Source organism: Anarhichas minor, unplaced genomic scaffold, assembly GCF_050575085.1.
Source record: "Anarhichas minor isolate MPS153535 unplaced genomic scaffold, ASM5057508v1 ptg000073l, whole genome shotgun sequence".
NCBI classification, from domain to species: domain Eukaryota; kingdom Metazoa; phylum Chordata; class Actinopteri; order Perciformes; family Anarhichadidae; genus Anarhichas; species Anarhichas minor.
This window is the reverse complement of record NW_027466519.1, coordinates 11,602,501-11,625,549: the sequence shown is the minus strand read 5'-3', so window position 1 is coordinate 11,625,549 and position 23,049 is coordinate 11,602,501. Positions and strand designations below refer to the sequence as shown.

Genomic DNA, 23,049 nt, shown 5'->3' with positions numbered 1-23,049 from the left:
TGACTCAGGAAGCAAACAGTTGGGGCTCATCGCTTCTCGGCCTTTTGGCTAAGATCAAGTGTAGTATCTGTTCTTATCAGTTTAATATCTGATATGTCCTCTATATGAGGATAACGTATTAAGCAGATTTTTAGCATCGGGAGATGAAAAAGGGGCTTGCCCCGTTCACTCCACGCATTGACCCGGTATTGCAGCATTGCCGGGAACGGTGCACTCCTCAAATGCCTTGTGGACAACCAAACACCAATCCAAATGGATCAGTCTGTTGATTAGCTTCACACTTTAATGAACGACGAGGATCTCATTCGCTGTCTGTCTTCAAGGCTGGGGTTTGTGTCAAACAAAGGCCTTGTTTATTCCTTACTGACGCCCCTCGTGGAACATCGCTGTGCTCCCAGCCTAAGCTTAATGCTAAATCCCTACACTCTGGGATTATGCCATCTGGGAACCGTCATCCGGAGTACTGCGTCTGGGAATGCCGCCCCTGTCTCTGTCTCTTCCAACTCATACTTACCTGGCAGGGGAGATACCATGATCAAGAAGGTGGTTCACCCAGGGCGAGGCCCAGCCATTGCACTCCGGTTGTTCTGACCACTGCGAATTCCCCAAATGTGGGAATCTCGACTGCATAATTTCTGGTAGTGGGGGACTGCGTTCGCGCTCTCCCCTGATTGTTTTGTTGAAAAGAATATCAAGTGGTTGTACTTTTGATTGGAGGGGAGGAAATAGTACTATGGAGAATATTGCCCTCTTTAAGATGTGGGAATGGGTGTGGCTTCAGATTTGGAACAGGGTGAAACGTGTCAGGAGGGTGACTCAGGAAGCAAACAGTTGGGGCTCATCGCTTCTCGGCCTTTTGGCTAAGATCAAGTGTAGTATCTGTTCTTATCAGTTTAATATCTGATATGTCCTCTATATGAGGATAACGTATTAAGCAGATTTTTAGCATCGGGAGATGAAAAAGGGGCTTGCTCCGTTCACTCCACGCATTGACCCGGTATTGCAGCATTGCCGGGAACGGTGCACTCCTCAAATGCCTTGTGGACAACCAAACACCAATCCAAATGGATCAGTCTGTTGATTAGCTTCACACTTTAATGAACGACGAGGATCTCATTCGCTGTCTGTCTTCAAGGCTGGGGCTTGTGTCAAACAAAGGCCTTGTTTATTCCTTTCTGACGCCCCTCGTGGAACATCGCTGTGCTCCCAGCCTGAGCTTAATGCTAAAGGGCTGCACTCTGGGATTATGCCATCTGGGAACCGTCATCCGGAGTACTGCATCTGGGAATGCCGCCCCTGTCTCTGTCTCTTCCAACTCATACTTACCTGGCAGGGGAGATACCATGATCAAGAAGGTGGTTCACCCAGGGCGAGGCCCAGCCATTGCACTCCGGTTGTTCTGACCACTGCGAATTCCCCAAATGTGGGAATCTCGACTGCATAATTTCTGGTAGTGGGGGACTGCGTTCGCGCTCTCCCCTGATTGTTTTGTTGAAAAGAATATCAAGTGATTTGTACTTTTGATTGGAGGGGAGGAAATAGTACTATGGAGAATATTGCCCTCTTTAAGATGTGGGAATGGGTGTGGCTTCAGATTTGGAACAGGGCACGTGAACTCAGGCTTACCATGAGCGTTTTGACTTGGGCAACTAGGGACTTTGGCTGTTCTTGACAATGTTGCTGTACTTACTTTGGTTTCTCTTCATAGCGCACAAGTCTTTCGCCTTTTACTAGAGACTTCCGTGGAGAGGAATACCATTGAGTTCAACCTATTTTTAGCAGGCTTTGCCATTTGGCTGAGCCTTGTACAGTTGTGAAAAGAAAGAAAGCTGTCCTTAACGAGACCACGGTGCTTGACCATGGAGTGCTTGGATGTGTGCCAAAGCAGCAGCCACTGCTATGTCCCTTGGAAAGAACTGCACCATGACAAGGGTGAAACGTGTCAGGAGGGTGACTCAGGAAGCAAACAGTTGGGGCTCATCGCTTCTCGGCCTTTTGGCTAAGATCAAGTGTAGTATCTGTTCTTATCAGTTTAATATCTGATATGTCCTCTATATGAGGATAACGTATTAAGCAGATTTTTAGCATCGGGAGATGAAAAAGGGGCTTGCCCCGTTCACTCCACGCATTGACCCGGTATTGCAGCATTGCCGGGAACAGTGCACTCCTCAAATGCCTTGTGGACAACCAAACACCAATCCAAATGGATCAGTCTGTTGATTAGCTTCACACTTTAATGAACGACGAGGATCTCATTCGCTGTCTGTCTTCAAGGCTGGGGCTTGTGTCAAACAAAGGCCTTGTTTATTCCTTACTGACGCCCCTCGTGGAACATCGCTGTGCTCCCAGCCTGAGCTTAATGCTAAAGGACTGCACTCTGGGATTATGCCATCTGGGAACCGTCATCCGGAGTACTGCATCTGGGAATGCCGCCCCTGTCTCTGTCTCTTCCAACTCATACTTACCTGGCAGGGGAGATACCATGATCAAGAAGGTGGTTCACCCAGGGCGAGGCCCAGCCATTGCACTCCGGTTGTTCTGACCACTGCAAATTCCCCAAATGTGGGAATCTCGACTGCATAATTTCTGGTAGTGGGGGACTGCGTTCGCGCTCTCCCCTGATTGTTTTGTTGAAAAGAATATCAAGTGGTTGTACTTTTGATTGAAGGGGAGGAAATAGTACTATGGAGAATATTGCCCTCTTTAAGATGTGGGAATGGGTGTGGCTTCAGATTTGGAACAGGGTGAAACGTGTCAGGAGGGTGACTCAGGAAGCAAACAGTTGGGGCTCATCGCTTCTCGGCCTTTTGGCTAAGATCAAGTGTAGTATCTGTTCTTATCAGTTTAATATCTGATATGTCCTCTATATGAGGATAACGTATTAAGCAGATTTTTAGCATCGGGAGATGAAAAAGGGGCTTGCTCCGTTCACTCCACGCATTGACCCGGTATTGCAGCATTGCCGGGAACGGTGCACTCCTCAAATGCCTTGTGGACAACCAAACACCAATCCAAATGGATCAGTCTGTTGATTAGCTTCACACTTTAATGAACGACGAGGATCTCATTCGCTGTCTGTCTTCAAGGCTGGGGATTGTGTCAAACAAAGGCCTTGTTTATTCCTTACTGACGCCCCTCGTGGAACATCGCTGTGCTCCCAGCCTGAGCTTAATGCTAAAGGGCTGCACTCTGGGATTATGCCATCTGGGAACCGTCATCCGGAGTACTGCATCTGGGAATGCCGCCCCTGTCTCGGTCTCTTCCAACTCATACTTACCTGGCAGGGGAGATACCATGATCAAGAAGGTGGTTCACCCAGGGCGAGGCCCAGCCATTGCACTCCGGTTGTTCTGACCACTGCGAATTCCCCAAATGTGGGAATCTCGACTGCATAATTTCTGGTAGTGGGGGACTGCGTTCGCGCTCTCCCCTGATTGTTTTGTTGAAAAGAATATCAAGTGATTTGTACTTTTGACTGGAGGGGAGGAAATAGTACTATGGAGAATATTGCCCTCTTTAAGATGTGGGAATGGGTGTGGCTTCAGATTTGGAACAGGGCACGTGAACTCAGGCTTACCATGAGCGTTTTGACTTGGGCAACTAGGGACTTTGGCTGTTCTTGACAATGTTGCTGTACTTACTTTGGTTTCTCTTCATAACGCACAAGTCTTTCGCCTTTTACTAAAGACTTCTGTGGAGAGGAATACCAATGAGTTCAACCTATTTTTAGCAGGCTTTGCCATTTGGCTGAGCCTTGTACAGTTGTGAAAAGAAAGAAAGCTGTCCTTAACGAGACCACGGTGCTTGACCATGGAGTGCTTGGATGTGTGCCAAAGCAGCAGCCACTGCTATGTCCCTTGGAAAGAACTGCACCATGACAAGGGTGAAACGTGTCAGGAGGGTGACTCAGGAAGCAAACAGTTGGGGCTCATCGCTTCTCGGCCTTTTGGCTAAGATCAAGTGGTGTTGCGGAAAAATACAGCACAGAGAGAGCTAACAACGGGACAGCAATGGCCGCAAGGGGCCAAAAAGAGCAGTCGATCCCAAGGGTCGGGCTGAGACACACGCTACGATTCCAGGCAACCACGGAAGACTACAATCTGCAGTCCAGAGAGTTTTTTGGCAGGCAAGTCATAATTGGGCAGCTACAACTGAAGGTGGAGGAGGTGCACTGCATCCAGTGGAACCAGCAGGAGAAGGCGTTCGACGTTACACTGAGGACCGAGGAGATCTACCGGAGTGTGGCTGAAATATGCCGAGCAGAGGCAGGGGTAAGGCCGCTAGCCGGCTACAGAGTACTGAACCTGGACAGACCTAATTTCAGAACAATAACTGTGCATATGTACAACCCCTTTGTTAATGACTCAGCACTAGCTGCATTCCTGGGGCAGTATGGAGAGGTGGTGACGGCTGCAAGGCATATAAAGGACACCCTGGGGTTTTGGACTGGGCGGCGCCAGTTCCAGGTACTGCTGTATCATGACGCAGAAGGTCCAGGAGGCCTGAAACATCCACCTGCCTTCTTCAGCCTTGGTGGAGATCGTGGGTATCTATTTTACCCACGGCAACCTGCTTTCTGCAGGAAGTGCAGACAGTCAGGACATTCAGAGGCAGGCTGTGGGGAAACAAGATGCCGTTTCTGTGGGCAAGAAGGGCATTCGGCCAAGGACTGCACAGAGCCAAGGACGTGCCATGGATGCGGTGGAACTGACCACCTGTACCGAGGTTGTCCTGGCCGCAAGAAAACTTTTGCGGAGGCTGCCAAACCGACTGAGGCTGGCGAGCCGAGTAGGGGAGCCACACAGAATGACGGGGAGAGGACGGTACAGGAGGGCTCCGGAGCCGACGCGTTGGGGAGTAAAGGGGAGGCAGCGTCCCGGGATGAGGGCACCGCCGGAACAGATGGAATGGCCAAGGCATCCACAGACATTATGGACGATTTTCCTGTCCTCACTTCCGATCCCTCCAAATCAAAGCAAGGGGCACGGAAAGGGTCGCAGGCATTTGGAACAGGACTCTCGACAGAGCTTGGAGAGAGTGGGGAGGGGGTACGGAGCAAAAAGTCAAAGGGGGGACAGACCAACAAGGGTGGGATTGAGGGGGGGAGGGGAGGGGGAACAGGTCAGCATAAGAGAGCCGCTGATAAAGTGGAGGAAGGAGGGGCCCAGGAGCAGAAGGATGGGGATACGGGTCAAGAGGTGGGAGGGGAGATGGGTGAGCAGTCATTGGGAGAAGCAGTTGCCATACTAACAGAAGGTTTAGGCCTGAGCTTCGATCTTCCCCCAGGCCTCCTCATGCTGTCGTCCCCCTTAGGGGAGGACGCTTATGAGGGGCTTAACAGACCAACAACGTCGCCAAACGCAGGGCCGTTTTCCTGGGCTGACGAGATGGATAAAGAGAATGTATACCTTTAGGGTAGTGGGAACCAGCAATAGGAATCTTTATTTAAGATGCACAATGGGTTTTTTTGGGTGGGGATGGTAAATCCTGAAGACTTTGCATAAGTGTATTTTGTGTTTGTTTTTTTTTGTGTATTGACAAATGCTGGTTACTGACATGTAACTGTGAAATAGAATTAAGTTGCATGATGCAAAACATGTGAAGTTTGTATGTTTGAAATTGTATGATTTGTGTACAGAATTTTGATTAAAAAAAAAAAAAAAAAAAATCTGTTCTTATCAGTTTAATATCTGATATGTCCTCTATATGAGGATAACGTATTAAGCAGATTTTTAGCATCGGGAGATGAAGAAGGGGCTTGCTCCGTTCACTCCACGCATTGACCCGGTATTGCAGCATTGCCGGGAACGGTGCACTCCTCAAATGCCTTGTGGACAACCAAACACCAATCCAAATGGATCAGTCTGTTGATTAGCTTCACACTTTAATGAACGACGAGGATCTCATTCGCTGTCTGTCTTCAAGGCTGGGGCTTGTGTCAAACAAAGGCCTTGTTTATTCCTTACTGACGCCCCTCGTGGAACATCACTGTGCTCCCAGCCTGAGCTTAATGCTAAAGGACTGCACTCTGGGATTATGCCATCTGGGAACCGTCATCCGGAGTACTGCGTCTGGGAATGCCGCCCCTGTCTCTGTCTCTTCCAACTCATACTTACCTGGCAGGGGAGATACCATGATCAAGAAGGTGGTTCACCCAGGGCGAGGCCCAGCCATTGCACTCCGGTTGTTCTGACCACTGCGAATTCCCCAAATGTGGGAATCTCGACTGCATAATTTCTGGTAGTGGGGGACTGCGTTCGCGCTCTCCCCTGATTGTTTTGTTGAAAAGAATATCAAGTGGTTGTACTTTTGATTGGAGGGGAGGAAATAGTACTATGGAGAATATTGCCCTCTTTAAGATGTGGGAATGGGTGTGGCTTCAGATTTGGAACAGGGTGAAACGTGTCAGGAGGGTGACTCAGGAAGCAAACAGTTGGGGCTCATCGCTTCTCGGCCTTTTGGCTAAGATCAAGTGTAGTATCTGTTCTTATCAGTTTAATATCTGATATGTCCTCTATATGAGGATAACGTATTAAGCAGATTTTTAGCATCGGGAGATGAAAAAGGGGCTTGCTCCGTTCACTCCACGCATTGACCCGGTATTGCAGCATTGCCGGGAACGGTGCACTCCTCAAATGCCTTGTGGACAACCAAACACCAATCCAAATGGATCAGTCTGTTGATTAGCTTCACACTTTAATGAACGACGAGGATCTCATTCGCTGTCTGTCTTCAAGGCTGGGGCTTGTGTCAAACAAAGGCCTTGTTTATTCCTTTCTGACGCCCCTCGTGGAACATCGCTGTGCTCCCAGCCTGAGCTTAATGCTAAAGGGCTGCACTCTGGGATTATGCCATCTGGGAACCGTCATCCGGAGTACTGCATCTGGGAATGCCGCCCCTGTCTCTGTCTCTTCCAACTCATACTTACCTGGCAGGGGAGATACCATGATCAAGAAGGTGGTTCATCCAGGGCGAGGCCCAGCCATTGCACTCCGGTTGTTCTGACCACTGCGAATTCCCCAAATGTGGGAATCTCGACTGCATAATTTCTGGTAGTGGGGGACTGCGTTCGCGCTCTCCCCTGATTGTTTTGTTGAAAAGAATATCAAGTGATTTGTACTTTTGATTGGAGGGGAGGAAATAGTACTATGGAGAATATTGCCCTCTTTAAGATGTGGGAATGGGTGTGGCTTCAGATTTGGAACAGGGCACGTGAACTCAGGCTTACCATGAGCGTTTTGACTTGGGCAACTAGGGACTTTGGCTGTTCTTGACAATGTTGCTGTACTTACTTTGGTTTCTCTTCATAGCGCACAAGTCTTTCGCCTTTTACTAGAGACTTCCGTGGAGAGGAATACCATTGAGTTCAACCTATTTTTAGCAGGCTTTGCCATTTGGCTGAGCCTTGTACAGTTGTGAAAAGAAAGAAAGCTGTCCTTAACGAGACCACGGTGCTTGACCATGGAGTGCTTGGATGTGTGCCAAAGCAGCAGCCACTGCTATGTCCCTTGGAAAGAACTGCACCATGACAAGGGTGAAACGTGTCAGGAGGGTGACTCAGGAAGCAAACAGTTGGGGCTCATCGCTTCTCGGCCTTTTGGCTAAGATCAAGTGTAGTATCTGTTCTTATCAGTTTAATATCTGATATGTCCTCTATATGAGGATAACGTATTAAGCAGATTTTTAGCATCGGGAGATGAAAAAGGGGCTTGCTCCGTTCACTCCACGCATTGACCCGGTATTGCAGCATTGCCGGGAACGGTGCACTCCTCAAATGCCTTGTGGACAACCAAACACCAATCCAAATGGATCTGTTGATTAGCTTCACACTTTAATGAACGACGAGGATCTCATTCGCTGTCTGTCTTCAAGGCTGGGGATTGTGTCAAACAAAGGCCTTGTTTATTCCTTACTGACGCCCCTCGTGGAACATCGCTGTGCTCCCAGCCTAAGTTTAATGCTAAATCCCTGCACTCTGGGATTATGCCATCTGGGAACCGTCATCCGGAGTACTGCGTCTGGGAATGCCGCCCCTGTCTCTGTCTCTTCCAACTCATACTTACCTGGCAGGGGAGATACCATGATCAAGAAGGTGGTTCACCCAGGGCGAGGCCCAGCCATTGCACTCCGGTTGTTCTGACCACTGCGAATTCCCCAAATGTGGGAATCTCGACTGCATAATTTCTGGTAGTGGGGGACTGCGTTCGCGCTCTCCCCTGATTGTTTTGTTGAAAAGAATATCAAGTGATTTGTACTTTTGATTGGAGGGGAGGAAATAGTACTATGGAGAATATTGCCCTCTTTAAGATGTGGGAATGGGTGTGGCTTCAGATTTGGAACAGGGCACGTGAACTCAGGCTTACCATGAGCGTTTTGACTTGGGCAACTAGGGACTTTGGCTGTTCTTGACAATGTTGCTGTATTTACTTTGGTTTCTCTTCATAACGCACAAGTCTTTCGCCTTTTACTAAAGACTTCCGTGGAGAGGAATACCAATGAGTTCAACCTATTTTTAGCAGGCTTTGCCATTTGGCTGAGCCTTGTACAGTTGTGAAAAGAAAGAAAGCTGTCCTTAACGAGACCACGGTGCTTGACCATGGAGTGCTTGGATGTGTGCCAAAGCAGCAGCCACTGCTATGTCCCTTGGAAAGAACTGCACCATGACAAGGGTGAAACGTGTCAGGAGGGTGACTCAGGAAGCAAACAGTTGGGGCTCATCGCTTCTCGGCCTTTTGGCTAAGATCAAGTGGTGTTGCGGAAAAATACAGCACAGAGAGAGCTAACAACGAGACAGCAATGGCCGCAAGGGGCCAAAAAGAGCAGTCGATCCCAAGGGTCGGGCTGAGACACACGCTACGATTCCAGGCAACCACGGAAGACTACAAACTGCAGTCCAGAGAGTTCTTTGGCAGGCAAGTCATAATTGGGCAGCTACAACTGAAGGTGGAGGAGGTGCACTGCATCCAGTGGAACCAGCAGGAGAAGGCGTTCGACGTTACACTGAGGACCGAGGAGATCTACCGGAGTGTGGCTGAAATTTGCCGAGCAGAGGCAGGGGTAAGGCCGCTAGCCGGCTACAGAGTACTGAACCTGGACAGACCTAATTTCAGAACAATAACTGTGCATATGTACAACCCCTTTGTTAATGACTCAGCACTAGCTGCATTCCTGGGGCAGTATGGAGAGGTGGTGACGGCTGCAAGGCATATAAAGGACACCCTGGGGTTTTGGACTGGACGGCGCCAGTTCCAGGTACTGCTGTATCATGACGCAGAAGGTCCAGGAGGCCTGAAACATCCACCTGCCTTCTTCAGCCTTGGTGGAGATCGTGGGTATCTATTTTACCCACGGCAACCTGCTTTCTGCAGGAAGTGCAGACAGTCAGGACATTCAGAGGCAGGCTGTGGGGAAACAAGATGCCGTTTCTGTGGGCAAGCAGGGCATTCCGCCAAGGACTGCACAGAGCCAAGGACGTGCCATGGATGCGGTGGAACTGACCACCTGTACCGAGGTTGTCCTGGCCGCAAGAAAACTTTTGCGGAGGCTGCCAAACCGACTGAGGCTGGCGAGCCGAGTAGGGGAGCCACACAGAATGACGGGGAGAGGACGGTACAGGAGGGCTCCGGAGCTGACGCGTTGGGGAGTAAAGGGGAGGCAGCGCCCCGGGATGAGGGCACCGCCGGAACAGACGGAATGGCCAAGGCATCCACAGACATTATGGACGAGTTTCCTGTCCTCACTTCCGATCCTGCTCCCTCCAAATCAAAGCAAGGGGCACGGAAAGGGTCGCAGGCATTCGGAACAGGACTCTCGACAGAGCTTGGAGAGAGTGGGGAGGGGGTACGGAGCAAAAAGTCAAAGGGGGGACAGACCAACAAGGGTGGGATTGAGGGGGGGAGGGGAGGGGGACCAGGTCAGCATAAGAGAGCCGCTGATAAAGTGGAGGAAGGAGGGGCCCAGGAGCAGAAGGATGGGGATACGGGTCAAGAGGTGGGAGGGGAGATGGGTGAGCAGTCATTGGGAGAAGCAGCTGCCATACTAACAGACGGTTTAGGCCTGAGCTTCGATCTTCCCCCAGGCCTGCTCATGCTGTCGTCCCCCTTAGGGGAGGACGCTTATGAGGGGCTTAACAGACCAACAACGTCGCCAAACGCAGTGCCGTTTTCCTGGGCTGACGAGATGGATAAAGAGAATGTATACCTTTAGGGTAGTGGGAACCAGCAATAGGAATCTTTATTTAAGATGCACAATGGGTTTTTTTGGGTGGGGATGGTAAATCCTGAAGACTTTGCATAAGTGTATTTTGTGTTTTTTTTTTTTTTTTTTTTTTTGTGTATTGACAAATGCTGGTTACTGACATGTAACTGTGAAATAGAATTAAGTTGCATGATGCAAAACATGTGAAGTTTGTATGTTTGAAATTGTATGATTTGTGTACATAATTTTGATAATAAAAAAAAAAAAAAAATAAAAAAAAAAAAATAAAAATCTGTTCTTATCAGTTTAATATCTGATATGTCCTCTATATGAGGATAACGTATTAAGCAGATTTTTAGCATCGGGAGATGAAAAAGGGGCTTGCTCCGTTCACTCCACGCATTGACCCGGTATTGCAGCATTGCCGGGAACGGTGCACTCCTCAAATGCCTTGTGGACAACCAAACACCAATCCAAATGGATCAGTCTGTTGATTAGCTTCACACTTTAATGAACGACGAGGATCTCATTCGCTGTCTGTCTTCAAGGCTGGGGATTGTGTCAAACAAAGGCCTTGTTTATTCCTTACTGACGCCCCTCGTGGAACATCGCTGTGCTCCCAGCCTGAGCTTAATGCTAAAGGGCTGCACTCTGGGATTATGCCATCTGGGAACCGTCATCCGGAGTACTGCATCTGGGAATGCCGCCCCTGTCTCTGTCTCTTCCAACTCATACTTACCTGGCAGGGGAGATACCATGATCAAGAAGGTGGTTCACCCAGGGCGAGGCCCAGCCATTGCACTCTGGTTGTTCTGACCACTGCGAATTCCCCAAATGTGGGAATCTCGACTGCATAATTTCTGGTAGTGGGGGACTGCGTTCGCGCTCTCCCCTGATTGTTTTGTTGAAAAGAATATCAAGTGATTTGTACTTTTGATTGGAGGGGAGGAAATAGTACTATGGAGAATATTGCCCTCTTTAAGATGTGGGAATGGGTGTGGCTTCAGATTTGGAACAGGGTGAAACGTGTCAGGAGGGTGACTCAGGAAGCAAACAGTTGGGGCTCATCGCTTCTCGGCCTTTTGGCTAAGATCAAGTGTAGTATCTGTTCTTATCAGTTTAATATCTGATATGTCCTCTATATGAGGATAACGTATTAAGCAGATTTTTAGCATCGGGAGATGAAGAAGGGGCTTGCTCCGTTCACTCCACGCATTGACCCGGTATTGCAGCATTGCCGGGAACGGTGCACTCCTCAAATGCCTTGTGGACAACCAAACACCAATCCAAATGGATCAGTCTGTTGATTAGCTTCACACTTTAATGAACGACGAGGATCTCATTCGCTGTCTGTCTTCAAGGCTGGGGATTGTGTCAAACAAAGGCCTTGTTTATTCCTTACTGACGCCCCTCGTGGAACATCGCTGTGCTCCCAGCCTGAGCTTAATGCTAAAGGGCTGCACTCTGGGATTATGCCATCTGGGAACCGTCATCCGGAGTACTGCATCTGGGAATGCCGCCCCTGTCTCTGTCTCTTCCAACTCATACTTACCTGGCAGGGGAGATACCATGATCAAGAAGGTGGTTCACCCAGGGCGAGGCCCAGCCATTGCACTCTGGTTGTTCTGACCACTGCGAATTCCCCAAATGTGGGAATCTCGACTGCATAATTTCTGGTAGTGGGGGACTGCGTTCGCGCTCTCCCCTGATTGTTTTGTTGAAAAGAATATCAAGTGATTTGTACTTTTGATTGGAGGGGAGGAAATAGTACTATGGAGAATATTGCCCTCTTTAAGATGTGGGAATGGGTGTGGCTTCAGATTTGGAACAGGGCACGTGAACTCAGGCTTACCATGAGCGTTTTGACTTGGGCAACTAGGGACTTTGGCTGTTCTTGACAATGTTGCTGTACTTACTTTGGTTTCTCTTCATAACGCACAAGTCTTTCGCCTTTTACTAAAGACTTCCGTGGAGAGGAATACCAATGAGTTCAACCTATTTTTAGCAGGCTTTGCCATTTGGCTGAGCCTTGTACAGTTGTGAAAAGAAAGAAAGCTGTCCTTAATGAGACCACGGTGCTTGACCATGGAGTGCTTGGATGTGTGCCAAAGCAGCAGCCACTGCTATGTCCCTTGGAAAGAACTGCACCATGACAAGGGTGAAACGTGTCAGGAGGGTGACTCAGGAAGCAAACAGTTGGGGCTCATCGCTTCTCTGCCTTTTGGCTAAGATCAAGTGTAGTATCTGTTCTTATCAGTTTAATATCTGATATGTCCTCTATATGAGGATAACGTATTAAGCAGATTTTTAGCATCGGGAGATGAAAAAGGGGCTTGCTCCGTTCACTCCACGCATTGACCCGGTATTGCAGCATTGCCGGGAACGGTGCACTCCTCAAATGCCTTGTGGACAACCAAACACCAATCCAAATGGATCAGTCTGTTGATTAGCTTCACACTTTAATGAACGACGAGGATCTCATTCGCTGTCTGTCTTCAAGGCTGGGGCTTGTGTCAAACAAAGGCCTTGTTTATTCCTTTCTGACGCCCCTCGTGGAACATCGCTGTGCTCCCAGCCTGAGCTTAATGCTAAAGGGCTGCACTCTGGGATTATGCCATCTGGGAACCGTCATCCGGAGTACTGCATCTGGGAATGCCGCCCCTGTCTCTGTCTCTTCCAACTCATACTTACCTGGCAGGGGAGATACCATGATCAAGAAGGTGGTTCACCCAGGGCGAGGCCCAGCCATTGCACTCCGGTTGTTCTGACCACTGCGAATTCCCCAAATGTGGGAATCTCGACTGCATAATTTCTGGTAGTGGGGGACTGCGTTCGCGCTCTCCCCTGATTGTTTTGTTGAAAAGAATATCAAGTGATTTGTACTTTTGATTGGAGGGGAGGAAATAGTACTATGGAGAATATTGCCCTCTTTAAGATGTGGGAATGGGTGTGGCTTCAGATTTGGAACAGGGCACGTGAACTCAGGCTTACCATGAGCATTTTGACTTGGGCAACTAGGGACTTTGGCTGTTCTTGACAATGTTCCTGTACTTACTATGGTTTCTCTTCATAACGCACAAGTCTTTCGCCTTTTACTAGAGACTTCCGAGGAGAGGAATACCAATGAGTTCAACCTATTTTTAGCAGGCTTTGCCATTTGGCTGAGCCTTGTACAGTTGTGAAAAGAAAGAAAGCTGTCCTTAACGAGACCACGGTGCTTGACCATGGAGTGCTTGGATGTGTGCCAAAGCAGCAGCCACTGCTATGTCCCTTGGAAAGAACTGCACCATGACAAGGGTGAAACGTGTCAGGAGGGTGACTCAGGAAGCAAACAGTTGGGGCTCATCGCTTCTCGGCCTTTTGGCTAAGATCAAGTGTAGTATCTGTTCTTATCAGTTTAATATCTGATATGTCCTCTATATGAGGATAACGTATTAAGCAGATTTTTAGCATCGGGAGATGAAAAAGGGGCTTGCTCCGTTCACTCCACGCATTGACCCGGTATTGCAGCATTGCCGGGAACGGTGCACTCCTCAAATGCCTTGTGGACAACCAAACACCAATCCAAATGGATCAGTCTGTTGATTAGCTTCACACTTTAATGAACGACGAGGATCTCATTCGCTGTCTGTCTTCAAGGCTGGGGATTGTGTCAAACAAAGGCCTTGTTTATTCCTTACTGACGCCCCTCGTGGAACATCGCTGTGCTCCCAGCCTGAGCTTAATGCTAAAGGGCTGCACTCTGGGATTATGCCATCTGGGAACCGTCATCCGGAGTACTGCATCTGGGAATGCCGCCCCTGTCTCTGTCTCTTCCAACTCATACTTACCTGGCAGGGGAGATACCATGATCAAGAAGGTGGTTCACCCAGGGCGAGGCCCAGCCATTGCACTCCGGTTGTTCTGACCACTGCGAATTCCCCAAATGTGGGAATCTCGACTGCATAATTTCTGGTAGTGGGGGACTGCGTTCGCACTCTCCCCTGATTGTTTTGTTGAAAAGAATATCAAGTGGTTTGTACTTTTGATTGGAGGGGAGGAATTATTTTTACTTCATTCTTTCTCTCAGTTTCAACACCCACAATCTCAGCATCCGTGGTGATGCTGAGTGCTAGTGGCTCTGCCACTAGGCTATATAACATTGCCGACAGGGGGCACCCCTGTCTAATTGATCTTTCCAAATTTACCCATTCAGTTAAGTACCCGTTTATTTTTATCCTACTCTTAGCCTGTTTGTACATAAGTTTAATCCAGTTCATAAAATTATCCCCAAACCCAAATCTATGTAATACCTCCCACAAAAAACTATGCTCCACCCGGTCAAATGCTTTTTCTAAATCAATCCCTAACAAAATCCCACCCTCTTTATTCATTTTATTTACTAGGTTTTTTACTGCTATTATGTTATCGTTTATATCCCTACCCGGTATACTATACACCTGTGTTGTTGACACAATTTTATTTAACACCCCTTTCAGCCTGCTGGCCAGGACTTTAGCTAGGACTTTGTAGTCCAGGTTCAACAGGCTGATCGGTCTGTAGTTCCCCAGACTCTCCTTTGCCCCTTTTTTTTAAAAAATCAGGGTGATTACTCCCTCCGAAAAGTGATCGGAGACTGCATCCTTCCCGGCCATGTCCTCAAAGACTTGTAATAAGATTGGAGAGAGTAGCTCCGAAAAACCCGCATAGAACTCCGCTGTGAGTCCGTCCGCACCTGGGCTCTTGTTGTTTTTCAAGCTTTTTATTGCCACTATGATCTCTTGCTCAGTGAGTGGGAGCTCACACGCTTGCTTCTCAGCAACGCTAATCTGTTTTTTAATTTGGCTGGTCATAATTTCGATCTGCACCTTCCCAGGGTTCTGTTTTTTGTACAAAGTGCTATAAAAACCATGCGCCACAGTTAACAATTCACTGCTCCCACTCACCAGCTTACCATCCTCTCTTTTCAGTTCCGCAATATGCTGGTTTTCCTGAGCCACTCTCTCCAGCCCCAGGAAGAATGCAGTGCTCCTCTCACCCTCCAGTAAGTATTGTGCGCGGCTCCTAATTGCAGCACCTTTGCACCGCTTTGTTTCAAAACCTGCTAACATATTTTTTAAAACCTCATAGTTTTCACTACCGTGCGTCTTATTCTTTTCCATTTCTCCAATTTCAATATTTAACAGTGCATTCGTACTGTTCTCTTCACGTTTTTCCTCCCCTCTTTTTTCCCTACTGTATCTTATAGTACATTTTTTCATTTTTATTTTTATATCCTCCCAATATATCAGTTTATCCTCCACAACCTGGATATCCTGTGCACACTGTTTTATAATTTTTGTCATTTTATTCCGATATATTTTATCCTCTAAAAGGCTGTTGTTCAGGCACCAAGTTCCCCTGCCTTTCTTCCCCTTTACAGTCCCCAAGTTCACTTCCAGCAACGCATGATCGCTCCATGCGTTGAAGGTGTATTTTATATTTTCCACCTCCTTAATCATCCCTGCAGCTGCCAGGATCAAATCTATTCGGGACTGTTTCAGTACCCCCAAGACCACCTGCCGCCGCGAATAGGCTCTTACACCGGGATTAAAAACGCGCCAAACATCTACTAAGTTCTTCAGAGTCATTAGTTCTTTCAGAGCATTTCTGCTCGTGTCGCACCTGAATTTATCGTGTGAGTTGTCACTGCTGGTGAGCGTGATGTTGAAATCTCCCAGCACCACAGTTTTATTTGTCACCCACTTATTCAGTGTTTTAAAGAACCCCCTCCTCTCCTCAGGTGCGTTGTAAATAGCCTTGTGAAATCCTTTTAGCCTCGCACTCATTAATACTGCCACCCCGCGCGCTCTCCCAGTTCTCACCTGGGAGTATATCTCCCATCTCCACAGTTTTTTAACTCTCTTAAGCACTTCCGTGTCCCAGCCAGTTTCTTGCAAACATACAATGTCTGAGGACTTACATTTTGCTAGCACTGCCTCTATTTTGTCCTGGCTCCTGCACCCATTAACATTAAGCGAGACTAGAGAGAGGGAGGATAGCGCCATGAGAGCAGTCACGCAAGTGCAGACAGGGAATATTTTAGCCCACATCAATATTTGCCCCTATATAATCCCTTCGGCCTTCTACTTGCGTTTTTAGCAGCCGCACTGGGCCTCCTCAGCGTGGTCTTTTCCGGTTGATATTCGTCATCCGAGCCCGAAGGTGGCTCTGCAGGCGGTGAGGGGGAGCACCCCCCCTCCTCTTCTGCTCGTGCTGACCGTCTCCAGAGGAACTCCGTGCTCCCTTATTACTGCCATCCTCTCTCAGGTCATGGCCGCCGAGCCCGCCACCCTCGACACTCGCTTGCCCTTTGCCGTGGTGCCCAGTCTCTGGCTCTCCTCCATCGCCGTCAGGACCCGGTTGTTCGGCCGCGATGCGGACTGCAGCCGGCCCCTCTGCTTCGTCTGCGTCGTTGTTGTCGTCAGCGCTTCCAGCATCATTGTCTGCACGGCTGCGGCCACTGGCTCCAGCACTGCTCCTTCTGCGCCCATCTCCGTCACGCCTGCCTCGACACTCTCCCGGTTTGGCATCGCTGTTGTCGCCGCCATCCTCTCCACTCCTTCAGTCTGCCCCTGACCTCGCCACCGTCCCTGGCTCCACGGCTGCTCTGCCCACCTGCCCAGGTGTCAGCCCGGTACTAGGGCCTGTCAGCTCCCCCCCTGTCAGCAGGTCTATCTCCGGCACCGGCTGTACGTTGCAGCTGGTCCCCGCCTCCTCCTCATCCATCTGGGCCTGCTCCTCATCTTCTCCCCCGGGGCCGGAGGAATCTGCAGAGCTGTTCAGGTCAATCAGCTCCTCCTCCTCCGTCCCCTTTGCCTCCTCTGTCACCAGCTCCCCCACACACATACAGAGTTCAGGTATTTTGTTACATCGTTTGCATTTCTTCCCCTTTGATGCACACTCTCTGGCAATGTGCCCTTGTTCGCCACACTTGTGGCACCGAAACTCCGGGCATTCTCTTAGAATGTGGCCCGGCTGCATGCAGCCCCTACATATCTTAGCCTGCCCATCATGCAGTACCCTGAAATACTCTGATCCCACTGCAGTCTCGAATTTTGTGGAATAGGGCAGGGACTGCACGCGCTCTGTAAACCTCACTCTCAGGTATCTAGTACCGTCCGTCACACGTGAGCCGGGCCACACTCTCCTCCGTATGGCAGAAATTGCCGTTACCCCCCAGCTGGCCAATTTAGCCAGGATACTTTCGTCCGTTATATAAAAAGGCAAGTTCAGGAAAGACACCACCAGCTCATTGTTCATCAGTTCGCTTGCATGTACCCGCGTGTCTCCCACCCTGAAGCCCTCCATTAATTTGTCTTTTGCCGCAAAATCAGCCATAGTCAGTTCGTACTTCCTTGGTGAGACAGCTCTGCACGCCATTAGAGCCCCGCACTGTTTCTGGATCTGTGTGATCAGACCCATAGCAGTCATATTGTCTCCTCCCTCCAGCTCCACATTTACTGTCAGTCTCTTTAAATCACTCGTACTCCTCACCTTCTCCGCAGCTTTCCTTGCTGCATTTTCCTGCTCGTTCCTCACAGCAACCACCAGGTTATTCACCACAGCTTCAGCCGGGGCCTCTCTTCTCTCTATCGCCCGTGTGGGCATCTCTTTACTCGTAGTCGGTAATCCAATCCGTGTCACGCCATCTTTCGCCATCGGTAAGGGGGTATCCGTTTGGGTTGTCATTAGGCCATGCAGGGTCGTACCGTCTTTGTCAATCATACCAGGGGTGTCCGTGTTCATCGTCGTTGTTCCATGCAGGGTTTGGTACACAGGTGAGGCAATCATCATGGGGGGAGGGGGAAAAAAACGCTCTTCTACAAACAATTGTAAAAAGAGGGAAAACCACGACAAAACGACGGAATTAGACACTTCCCCCCCGAACAGTGAAACACTGTCGGGGGTAATGGAACGAACAAATCAAACAATTGACAAAAAAACCACTCAGGGCATGTAAGAAAACGAGTAAAGTAGAGAGAAAAGCCGGAGCAGAAAAACAAGTATGCCTCGTCTGAGGAACACCTGGAGCTGTGTGACCCACAATGCACTCTGGCTCTAGGAAGAGATTTTTTTTTTTATCTTTTTATTATCAAAAAATAACAATTTCACAAAATATTCTTTTCAATATCCATAATATTTACAACAAAAACACACATTAAGTGCTTTCAGTATACCAAACACTAAGACTAGCGAAAACCAAAAAATCATAAAAAATTAAATTGAAATCCATAAATAAAATAAAAAACATAAAATAAAGATCTACTTGGCAGAAACACAACAAAAGCAAAAACAAACAGACAAGATACCTCAAAACAAACCACCCAACAATAAAAATCAATATTTTCACAATTTACTCGTAATTACGAAAGAAAACTCTGTTATAACAGAATCCCCCATCCAAACAAAAACATAACCCTCTTTAACCAATCCTCAAACACTTTATAATAACTCAAAAAGTACCCATACACACAATTCCCACAAAGCAAAGATCAGAATCCAAAAATAAGGCAGTCCTCTGTAATCTGACATATGGTGTTTTTCTTTGTAAAATTCCCCAGGAAAAACTCCTTTTTATGTTCATACAATAATTTGCAGTGTGCTTTCACACACACTCCAAATATTATTTCCAAGTCCATGTCTTTTTCCTCAAAAAGCATCTTGTTTCTTCTCAGTATGCTTATATGTCTTGCAAAGGCCAGCATAGTGTTGATTAAAACACTGTCTGCTTCCTTCATTCTTTTGGGCACGCCAAACAACCAGGTCCAGTCCCATTCTAAGTCCAGTTCAGCCTTTATTCTACAGTGTTTATATAGTAGATTTCTCACATATTCCCTAAAAGGAAGGAGACCCGGACAGTGCAGCACTAGGTGCTCAAAGTTCTCATTTTCTTTTCTACATATTGCACATTCCCTCTTAAATTTCTCTTTATGGATTTGATGCAGGACGATGCTTGTAAATATCCTTCTGTGCCTTATTTTGAAATCCGTGTTGAAAATTGCCGGTGGGATTAGTGGGATATCTGCATTTCTCCATATTCTTTTTATTTGTTGTTTGGGGAATATTCCTTCCCATACTTTTTCCGATGCTGGTTTTGTTATTATTTTTCTAATGAGGATGTCATATATTATTTTTGTTTTTATTTGTGGGACCGGGTTTATTTTACCCTCAAAGCACAGAAAGAGATTTACAGCCTCGTCCTGCATCAAAACATTTTCCCTCCACAACTCTCTCCACTCTTGAGTTATGCATTCATTTATTTTTTCTCCCATTTCTTTTATTTGTTTGATTTTATATTTTCTCCCAGCTTTTTTTAAGCCTCGCACCGTTTTCTCTATGTCGAAAAACCCCTCTTTATTAACCACCTTCCCAATAGTGGTTAACCCCGCTTCACCAAGGTGGCAGCTCACCAGAGGCCTCCCCCCCGACGTGACGAACGGCGTTGAGAGAAAAGGTAATCTCATCACATGCACCTTTTTATTGCAGTCAGGTCTGAGGTAGGGCAAAATCTTATCCCATGCCTCCAGCACTTCCCTGTAGAACCCCGTCAGGGCCTCCCTGACATTTCTGGGAGAGAAAGCGCACAAATTGTACATGCTTCTCTCGCCGTACTCTGCTAGGCGGCCCGTCAGGTAATCCTTCCAGGGCAGCTGCCTCTCCGGATCTAAAAATCTACCTATCAATTTCACCCTCAGTGCGTCTCTTTTTGCACTTATATCAATTAGACTTAAGCCTCCCTCCCTTTTGTTAGCAATTAATGTCTTGCGAGCTATCGCATTTCCCTTTCCTCTCCAAAGAAATGAGGAAATCACGCTGTTTAGCGAATTTAGAGCCCACTCTGGCATCTCACAAGACCCCAAAATGTGATTCATTTTGGACAGTATTAGGACATTTGTTATGATTACCTTTCCTTTCACGTTGAGTCCTCGTGCACACCATAGATTTAAAGTTATTTTTGTTTTCCCTAAAACCTCTCTCCATGTCTTGTCCCTGGCCTCGTTTTCATCCTTTCCTATATAAATTCCTAAGATCTTTCTTTCCTGTTTCATTATATTATAACCCCAGGAATTATTTAGTGCCTCATCCCTATTAAAAAACATTATTTCCGATTTATTTTTATTTACTTTTGCACCCGAAGCTTTCTCATATTTATTTAATATCTCAATAATTTTTTCTATATTTTCCTTTGTTTTAACAAATATATTTATGTCGTCCACATATTGAACTATTTTTATTTCATTTCCTGTTGGTGTTACTATCCCATTTATTGTTTTATCATTTAATATCATATTTGCTATTGGCTCCGCTATCAGACTGTACAGTAGAGCCGACAGCGGGCATCCCTGCCTAACTGATCTTTCGACCCTTATACTTCCTGTCAGGCTTCCATTAAATTTGATTTTGCTTTCTGCCCCTTTATATAATAGTTTTATCCAATTAATAAATACTTCACCAAATCCAAACTTTCCCAATATTTCCCAAAGAAAATCATGACTCACTCTATCGAATGCCTTCTCCAGGTCCACTCCTAGCATTATCCCTCCTTCTTTTCCCATAGTTCTAACTGTATCTCTGACTGTGTTTATTGAGTCTCCTATGTCTCTACCCGGTATACTATATGTTTGTGTTGGTCCTATTAATGTGCTGATTACCTGTTTTAATCTGTTTGCAAGTGTTTTTGTCAATATTTTATAGTCTGTGTTTAATAAACTGATTGGTCTGTAGTTACTTAATTTTGTCTTACTCCCCTTGTTTTTGAAAATGATTGTTATTATTCCCTCAGCGAAAGAGGCCGGTGTTTTTTGTTCTTTTCCCATTATTTGAAAGAGTTTGGATAAGATCGGTATCATATGTTTTTTATACTGTTTATAAAACTCTGCTGGTAGGCCGTCCGCCCCCGGACTTTTATTGTTATTTAGTCCGTCTATTGCCATCTCTATTTCTTCCCTGGCTATTGGCATGTCACACCAATTTTTATTATTCTCTTCTAGTTTTACACTTATGCTATTTATTACATTATTGTTTTCTTCTTCATCATCATTTCTTCCCTTTGAAAATAGTTTTTGATAGAAGTCTTGTATTTCCATCTTTATTTCTTCTTGTTCTTCAATCATTTCCCCTTCCGTATTTTCAATTTGATCTATATATGTTCTTTTTAGATTTATTTTTTCTAAGCCCAGAAAGAACGCCGTACATCTCTTTCCTTCTATTGTATGCTTTGCTCTGCTTCGAACCATTGCCCCTATGCATCTTTTCCTTTCAATTTCTTTTAATTTTTCTTCATATATTTTAAATCTTTCACAGTTATGATTTGGATTTATTTCACATTCTGTTACCTCTTTTTGCAGAAGTTCACTTAAATCCCTTTCTTCCTTTTTTTCTTCCCAGTTCTTTGTTTTGCTGTGTTTTATACATATTTTTTTTATTTTTTCCTTTGCGTCTTCCCAAAAATCACACACATCATCTACATAGTCTAAATCTCCATCAACATTTCTTAGTAATTTCTCTAATCTTATTTTTAATTCTGGTTCCTCTAGTATACTAGTGTTTAGGCACCATATGCCTCCCTTTTTTTGTTTTATTTTTCCCACTGACAGTCGCATATACGCATGGTCGCTCCAGGTATTGAATTCATATTTAAAGTCTGTTACTTGCTTGACTATACTTGAAGCTGCCAAGCAAAGTTCAATTCGGGATTGTTTTAATTTTCCTTTCACCGTTTGCCTCCTTGAGAAGCCATTTTTCCCTCTGTTAAAAACACTAAATATGTCTATCATATTATTTTGTATCATTATCTTCTTTATTATCCTTCTACTTGCATCATTTTTAAACGTGTTATTTTTTGATACATCCTTTTCATCTAAGGCCACATTAAAGTCACCCATAATTATTGTATTTATATTACATTCATTTCCTATTTCCTTAAAAAAATATCTTCTTTTGCATTCATTGTTTGGTGCATATATATTTATTAATCTATAAATAATCCCATTATTCTCAAAATCTATTATTATTATCCTTCCTTCTTCATCTTTATAAAATACTTTTATATTATTAAAAGTATTTTTTTTCATTAACACTGCCACACCACACGACTTACTGGTCCCATTATTTATATATACATCACCCTCCCACTGTTTTAAATCTTGATTTTTGTAGTTCTCATCCCATCTTGTCTCTTGTAGACATATTATTTCTGTTTTTAAGTGGTTTAAGATTGAATGCATTTTATTTTTATTCCTCAGTCCATTCACATTTAGTGAGGTTATTTGGAAGGTGGCCGTAAAAAGCATCATAAAGAGGAAAGCTCTCATTTATTATTTTTTCCCTTTGGTTTTCTTTGATTTATTTTTCACTTGCCAATCATTTTGCCTTTTCCTAACTTCATTAACTTTTGTGATGTCCATGTCCGAATCCGATCCATCTACTGTCTGGGAGAGCGTATTTGAGGTTTCCACCTGCCTCCTCTCAGGCTCTGGTGTGGCCGCAGTGTCGGGTGCGGTCCCAAGTCTTATTAGCTCAGCATTAGGAGGGTTTTCCGGGATTTCAGCCCTTTTTTCGAGCTCTTTCCCCTTTTTCCCAGCTGTATTACTTTTCAGCTTTGCTTTCTCCTTTTCCCCAGGGCTTGGACCCGGTATTTTATTCAGCTCGCCTGCACCGCCCTTACCCACCGCTAAGTCCACACTTACATCTGCCTCTGTGGCCATTTCTCCGTCACTCTCGTCTGACATTACGCTCTCTCCACTCTCATCACCGTCCCCTCTCTCTTCTCCTTCGGTTTATTTTCCACTTATATCATTTGTTGTGCTTTCCTCTTCATTTCCGCTTATA

The 23,049-nt window shown here is 46.3% G+C and overlaps 27 non-coding genes and 1 pseudogene across 27 annotated transcripts; all 28 read left to right on the top strand.

Annotated features, from left to right (window-relative positions):
* The first annotated feature begins 28 nt into the window (after positions 1-28).
* Positions 29-219, top strand: LOC142936704 (U2 spliceosomal RNA). The gene has a single exon (XR_012948848.1). It is a non-coding gene; the product is annotated as a U2 spliceosomal RNA (small nuclear RNA).
* Positions 220-506: 287 nt separating this feature from the next.
* Positions 507-670, top strand: LOC142936594 (U1 spliceosomal RNA). The gene has a single exon (XR_012948745.1). It is a non-coding gene; the product is annotated as a U1 spliceosomal RNA (small nuclear RNA).
* A 170-nt stretch (positions 671-840) lies between these two features.
* Positions 841-1,031, top strand: LOC142936723 (U2 spliceosomal RNA). The gene has a single exon (XR_012948866.1). It is a non-coding gene; the product is annotated as a U2 spliceosomal RNA (small nuclear RNA).
* Positions 1,032-1,318: 287 nt separating this feature from the next.
* On the top strand, positions 1,319-1,482 carry LOC142936593 (U1 spliceosomal RNA). The gene has a single exon (XR_012948744.1). It is a non-coding gene; the product is annotated as a U1 spliceosomal RNA (small nuclear RNA).
* A 204-nt stretch (positions 1,483-1,686) lies between these two features.
* LOC142936886 (U5 spliceosomal RNA) lies at positions 1,687-1,803 on the top strand. Its single transcript, XR_012949006.1, has one exon. It is a non-coding gene; the product is annotated as a U5 spliceosomal RNA (small nuclear RNA).
* Positions 1,804-1,979: 176 nt separating this feature from the next.
* On the top strand, positions 1,980-2,170 carry LOC142936702 (U2 spliceosomal RNA). Its single transcript, XR_012948846.1, has one exon. It is a non-coding gene; the product is annotated as a U2 spliceosomal RNA (small nuclear RNA).
* A 287-nt stretch (positions 2,171-2,457) lies between these two features.
* Positions 2,458-2,621, top strand: LOC142936674 (U1 spliceosomal RNA). The gene has a single exon (XR_012948820.1). It is a non-coding gene; the product is annotated as a U1 spliceosomal RNA (small nuclear RNA).
* Positions 2,622-2,791: 170 nt separating this feature from the next.
* On the top strand, positions 2,792-2,982 carry LOC142936722 (U2 spliceosomal RNA). Its single transcript, XR_012948865.1, has one exon. It is a non-coding gene; the product is annotated as a U2 spliceosomal RNA (small nuclear RNA).
* Positions 2,983-3,269: 287 nt separating this feature from the next.
* Positions 3,270-3,433, top strand: LOC142936592 (U1 spliceosomal RNA). The gene has a single exon (XR_012948743.1). It is a non-coding gene; the product is annotated as a U1 spliceosomal RNA (small nuclear RNA).
* Positions 3,434-3,637: 204 nt separating this feature from the next.
* Positions 3,638-3,754, top strand: LOC142936883 (U5 spliceosomal RNA). Its single transcript, XR_012949003.1, has one exon. It is a non-coding gene; the product is annotated as a U5 spliceosomal RNA (small nuclear RNA).
* Positions 3,755-5,634: 1,880 nt separating this feature from the next.
* On the top strand, positions 5,635-5,821 carry LOC142936787 (U2 spliceosomal RNA). Its single transcript, XR_012948925.1, has one exon. It is a non-coding gene; the product is annotated as a U2 spliceosomal RNA (small nuclear RNA).
* Positions 5,822-6,108: 287 nt separating this feature from the next.
* LOC142936591 (U1 spliceosomal RNA) lies at positions 6,109-6,272 on the top strand. The gene has a single exon (XR_012948742.1). It is a non-coding gene; the product is annotated as a U1 spliceosomal RNA (small nuclear RNA).
* Positions 6,273-6,442: 170 nt separating this feature from the next.
* LOC142936721 (U2 spliceosomal RNA) lies at positions 6,443-6,633 on the top strand. Its single transcript, XR_012948864.1, has one exon. It is a non-coding gene; the product is annotated as a U2 spliceosomal RNA (small nuclear RNA).
* A 287-nt stretch (positions 6,634-6,920) lies between these two features.
* Positions 6,921-7,084, top strand: LOC142936653 (U1 spliceosomal RNA). The gene has a single exon (XR_012948800.1). It is a non-coding gene; the product is annotated as a U1 spliceosomal RNA (small nuclear RNA).
* A 204-nt stretch (positions 7,085-7,288) lies between these two features.
* Positions 7,289-7,405, top strand: LOC142936885 (U5 spliceosomal RNA). The gene has a single exon (XR_012949005.1). It is a non-coding gene; the product is annotated as a U5 spliceosomal RNA (small nuclear RNA).
* A 176-nt stretch (positions 7,406-7,581) lies between these two features.
* LOC142936720 (U2 spliceosomal RNA) lies at positions 7,582-7,772 on the top strand. Its single transcript, XR_012948863.1, has one exon. It is a non-coding gene; the product is annotated as a U2 spliceosomal RNA (small nuclear RNA).
* Positions 7,773-8,055: 283 nt separating this feature from the next.
* Positions 8,056-8,219, top strand: LOC142936590 (U1 spliceosomal RNA). The gene has a single exon (XR_012948741.1). It is a non-coding gene; the product is annotated as a U1 spliceosomal RNA (small nuclear RNA).
* A 204-nt stretch (positions 8,220-8,423) lies between these two features.
* Positions 8,424-8,540, top strand: LOC142936823 (U5 spliceosomal RNA). Its single transcript, XR_012948946.1, has one exon. It is a non-coding gene; the product is annotated as a U5 spliceosomal RNA (small nuclear RNA).
* Positions 8,541-10,438: 1,898 nt separating this feature from the next.
* LOC142936791 (U2 spliceosomal RNA) lies at positions 10,439-10,641 on the top strand (annotated as a pseudogene).
* A 287-nt stretch (positions 10,642-10,928) lies between these two features.
* Positions 10,929-11,092, top strand: LOC142936645 (U1 spliceosomal RNA). The gene has a single exon (XR_012948793.1). It is a non-coding gene; the product is annotated as a U1 spliceosomal RNA (small nuclear RNA).
* A 171-nt stretch (positions 11,093-11,263) lies between these two features.
* On the top strand, positions 11,264-11,454 carry LOC142936753 (U2 spliceosomal RNA). Its single transcript, XR_012948893.1, has one exon. It is a non-coding gene; the product is annotated as a U2 spliceosomal RNA (small nuclear RNA).
* Positions 11,455-11,741: 287 nt separating this feature from the next.
* Positions 11,742-11,905, top strand: LOC142936644 (U1 spliceosomal RNA). Its single transcript, XR_012948792.1, has one exon. It is a non-coding gene; the product is annotated as a U1 spliceosomal RNA (small nuclear RNA).
* Positions 11,906-12,109: 204 nt separating this feature from the next.
* On the top strand, positions 12,110-12,226 carry LOC142936822 (U5 spliceosomal RNA). The gene has a single exon (XR_012948945.1). It is a non-coding gene; the product is annotated as a U5 spliceosomal RNA (small nuclear RNA).
* Positions 12,227-12,402: 176 nt separating this feature from the next.
* LOC142936749 (U2 spliceosomal RNA) lies at positions 12,403-12,593 on the top strand. The gene has a single exon (XR_012948889.1). It is a non-coding gene; the product is annotated as a U2 spliceosomal RNA (small nuclear RNA).
* Positions 12,594-12,880: 287 nt separating this feature from the next.
* On the top strand, positions 12,881-13,044 carry LOC142936588 (U1 spliceosomal RNA). Its single transcript, XR_012948739.1, has one exon. It is a non-coding gene; the product is annotated as a U1 spliceosomal RNA (small nuclear RNA).
* A 204-nt stretch (positions 13,045-13,248) lies between these two features.
* On the top strand, positions 13,249-13,365 carry LOC142936887 (U5 spliceosomal RNA). Its single transcript, XR_012949007.1, has one exon. It is a non-coding gene; the product is annotated as a U5 spliceosomal RNA (small nuclear RNA).
* Positions 13,366-13,541: 176 nt separating this feature from the next.
* LOC142936718 (U2 spliceosomal RNA) lies at positions 13,542-13,732 on the top strand. The gene has a single exon (XR_012948861.1). It is a non-coding gene; the product is annotated as a U2 spliceosomal RNA (small nuclear RNA).
* Positions 13,733-14,019: 287 nt separating this feature from the next.
* Positions 14,020-14,183, top strand: LOC142936690 (U1 spliceosomal RNA). The gene has a single exon (XR_012948835.1). It is a non-coding gene; the product is annotated as a U1 spliceosomal RNA (small nuclear RNA).
* The last annotated feature ends 8,866 nt before the right edge of the window (positions 14,184-23,049 follow it).